This window comes from Manis javanica, chromosome 11 (assembly GCF_040802235.1).
Source record: "Manis javanica isolate MJ-LG chromosome 11, MJ_LKY, whole genome shotgun sequence".
Taxonomy (NCBI): Eukaryota; Metazoa; Chordata; class Mammalia; order Pholidota; family Manidae; genus Manis; species Manis javanica.
Genome location: NC_133166.1, coordinates 65,235,741 through 65,240,267, shown reverse-complemented (window position 1 = coordinate 65,240,267; position 4,527 = coordinate 65,235,741).

The window sequence follows — 4,527 nt, the reverse complement described above, 5'->3', positions numbered from 1 at the left end:
CTACCCACTAGAACAAAAAGTCTGCCACCGACCCTTCTGGACTTCCACACTGAGGTTGTTAGCTCTCCCCCTAATATCTTTAACCTGTAAAAGAGTGGTTGGATTAAATGTTCCCTTCGGCAGCCAGCCAAGTTAAAGGACGGCCACTCGGAGGTAGAGAAAACACGAAATTTTCCCTTCCTGACGTCTGTGCTCAAATTGTGAGCTCTCTCCCTAACGTCTGAGAAAAATGGTCTGTCATGAGAGACAAAGGGGTCGTCTGAGTCTGTCCCATTTCTTCTGTCAACAACAAGACTAAGACAAACACAACAAACAACAAAGAGGCGCCTATAGAGAAGAATCTGCTGTGGCCACGGAGGCACAACTGAAAGTAAGTTGAGGGCCTGTTGGACTGCAGCAGCAGCAGACTTTCCTCACAGATGAGGACCTCATCCTCCAGACGGGGCGTCTGGAGGGACGTCTCCCAAGACCTCCAGTCGCTGACCCACCAGTGTGTCCGCCTAAGTCAATGCTGACCCAGATACAGATTGGAGCTCCTACAGGCTTATACAGGATTGTTTGCAAACAAAAACAGTGAGACACAGATAAAGACAGAGTGAGACACAGGTAGACAAGGACAGACAGATAACTGAGTGCACTCACCAGCCAGCACAGGGCCCTCTGGGTTGGGAGTCCTGGGGGTCTCTGGGATCCTGGATGAACCCCCAAATGTTATGCCCAAAGTCGTGAATCCCAGACCACCAAGGAGCCAACACCAATGCAAAAGCAAAGAGCCTTTATTCGAGCTAGCTCGAGCTCAATCTCTCATCTACACCAACGCAGTGGCAAGATGCCAGAGAAAGAGAGCAAGTTTCAATACCACAAAGGTTTTATGGGGCTCTAGGGCAGTTGGTGGGGTGATGGTGGTGGCTCTGGCTGATTGGCTGGATCTAGGGGTAGTTGGTGGGGTGATAGGTCATGGCTCTGGTCAATTGGCAGGGTCTAAGGGTGGTGGGTGAGCTCCTTGCTGACTGGAGAGGAGAGACCAAGCTCCGATTGGGTGAAATAGGATCCAGGTCCCGATTGGCTGAAATAGAATCTGGGAGCTTGCCCTTTCTGAACCAGAAGAACACCCTTCTGGCCAGGGTGTCCAGCCAGCAGAACAAAAGTTCCCAAATGTACATCCTAGATGGAATAATAACAATATAGGGAATAGAACTAAAATGCAGGATCTTTGAGGGCTAATTACAAAGGAATTAGGGAATTGGTCTCAAGATCTCAAAATGTTTCTAAGGTGTTTGAAGTTCAATGGGAAAAGGAAGAAACCCCAAATGCATTTTCATAGAGGCTCAGGGACCAGATGAGAAAGTATTCAGGACTTGAGCCAGAAGCTCAGGTAGGACAGGGTCTTTTAAAGGTCAATTTTGTAACCAAAAGCTATTTTGTTACAGAAGCTAGATGGATGGAATGAGAAACCTATAGAGGAGTTACTGAGAGAAGCTCAAAAAGTGTTTGTTAAAAGAGAGGAAGAGAGGTAGAAGCAGAAAGCAAAAATTATGGTGACTACTGTAGAAAAAGTGATTGAGAAGAGAGGTGGAGGACCACCTCAGAGGAGACAAGTGAATGAAAAAGGACAGAATAAATGGGAGATAGGACCACAGTAGGAGACAAGAAATGCTTTAAATGTAGGAAATCAGGCCATTTTAAGAGAGAGTGCCCTTTATGGGTAAAAGAAGAAGTGGTGACTTCCCTCATGGCATTAAATGAGGAATAGGGAGGTCAGGGGGTCCCCTTTATTAAACCCCACCAGGAACCCTTGACAAATCTAAAGGTGGGGCCTAAAGAAGAAGATACAATTTTTTTTAGTAGATACAGGGGCCGCCTGTTCTTCCTTGACCTTTCAGCCACAAAATGTGAAATGTCAGCCCAAAAAGCTGTTGGTCTCTGGAGTAAAAGGGGAGGGATTCCAAGTTCCTATTTTTGAAAAAAACTGTAATCAGGTTGGAAAATGAGATCACAGAGGGATCATTCTTGTATGTGTCAGAAGCAGGAACTAATCTCTTAGGAAAGGATCTAATTATTTAGTTAGGCCTGGGTCTAGGAATAGAGAAGGGCCAAATAACGGTTCTAGTGGCATATCTTACAGAGGAGGAAGAAAAGAAAGTAGATTGTAGGGTATGGGTTAAAGAATGACATAGGGGAGGTTTACAAGTTTCCCCAATAAAAATAACTTTAAAGCAACTGAGTAAAAAAAATTGCAGGAGACAATATCCAATTCCCCTTGAAGGGAGAAAAGGTCTCCAGCCAGTAATAGAAGGCCTTGTGAAGGATGGTTTGTTGGAGCCTTGTATGTCACAGTAAAATACTTCCATCCTTCCTGTGAGAAAACCTGATGGGTTCTATTGGCTGGTGCAGGATCTTCAGGCTATAAATCAAATAGTCCAGACCTGACATCCTGTAGTCCCTAACCCTTAGACCCTCCTGAGCAAAATACCATATGAGCATGAATGGTTTAGTGTAGTAGACCTGAAGGATGCATTTGGGGCCTGTCCACTAAGTTTGGATAGCAGAGACCTTTTCACCTTTGAATGGGAGAATCCCGCAAATGGAAGAAAACAGCAATATCATTGGACTGTGTTGCCACAGGACTTCACAGAGGCCCCCAATTTGTTTGGTCAAGTTTAAGTATCTATCTTAGAGGACCTTGAACCTGTGCAATCTATCTTAGAGGACCTTGAACTTTTACAATGTGTAGATGATTTATTAATCTCAGGGAGAGAAAAGACAAGAGTGTCTAAAGCCACTATAGATTTGATAACTTCCTGGGGCAAAAGGGGTTGAGGTTTTCTAGAAACAAACTTCAGTTTGTAGAAGTTCTTATGAAGCAACGGGTAATAGGATTGCTGATGTAGTTGCTAAGGAGGCTGCATCTGAAGATGAAATTAGATTTTTGAACCTCACTCCAAATATCCCTAAAATTTCATTGATCCCAAAATTTTCTGAGAAGGAGATTAAGAAGCTACAGGAGGTGGGGGCATTTCGAGATAAGAAACGGAGGTGGACTTTACCAGAGGGGAGAGAAATGATCAGCCAGCCTACTATGAGAGAGCTGATGAATATATTATATAGAGGCAGACACTGGGGTCCTCAGGTGATGTGTGATGCTTTACTAAAGGTTTATGGATGTATTAGCATTTACACCATTGCTAAACAGGTTTGTAGGAGCTGCATAATGTGCCAAAGAATTAATAAGAAGTGTATGAGAAAGCCAGTATCTGGAGGGAGACTCCCAGGAATAAGACCATTCCAAAGTATTCAGATTGTCTTTACTGAGATGCTGAAAGTGGGAAAGCTTAAATATTTAGTAGTGCTTGTTGACCATCTCACTGGATGGGTGGAGGCCCACCCATTAACAACAGATATGGCAGGATCAGTGATAAAGGTACTTTTAGAGCAAGTTATTCCTAGGTTTGGGTTAATAGAAAATGTTGATTCAGATAATGGGAGTCATATTACTTCAAAAGTACTACAGGGAATAATGATGGCACTCCAGGTACAGTGGGATTTCCATACTCCTTGGCATCCATCATCCTCTGGAAAGGTAGAAAGAATGAATCAAACTCTTAAGAAGCATTTAACCAAATTAATATTAGAAACCAAGTTGCCTTGGACTAAATGTCTTCCTATAGCACTCCTAAGGATCAGAAATACTCCCCAAAAGGATTTGGGACTTTCTCCTTATGAATTATTATGTGGGCTGCCATATCTGGCAAGGGCAACAGACTTGCCTACTATGGAAACTAACGATCAATTTTTAAGGGAATATGTGCTGGCCTTGTCTTCTACCTTATCTTCTCTCAGGCTGAAAGGACTCCTCGCCCAGACTCCCCCACTTGAGTTCTTTGCTCAGTGATTCCAGCCTGGGGACCTGGAGTTAGTAAAATCCTGGAAAGAAGATGGACTCCAGCCCAGTTGGGAAGGACCCTCCCAAGTGCTCCTGATCACAGAGACTGCAGTGAGGGTGGCTGAAAAGGGTTGGACTCATTACACCGGAGTAAAGAAACTGACTGAGGAATCTGGGAACAGAATAGAGAATTGGCCAGTGTCCCAGGTGGCTAACCAACCCTTAAGGCTGAAAAAAATGAAAAAGAACCTAAAATGTTAACTTTTATCCTTCTAACTCTGTATTTCACAGACAACTCCCAGGGAGCCCTAGAATGGGAAGGAACTCCTGGTTATCCTGTCAAACTGGTGATCAATACTAAACACCAAGCCCCCAAACCATTAGGTTTGATGCTTGTCAGGTTCTCTCTTGTGGTGACCTAAATGACCAAAGACAGCTTTGTGGAAATAATAAGTATCTCTGTTCTGAATGGACAAATCTTAAAAGAATAAAAAAGGCAAGTGAGCCCCCATGTCCAGGGTGGAGCAGTGTTTGGTGGACTACCCAGTTTCAAGGGTGGATGGCCCCTCATGCAGCAGAAAAATCTTTTAAAAAGAAAGCTCCACTTAGCTAAAGGAATTCCTCCTGATAATTTCCAGGACAGA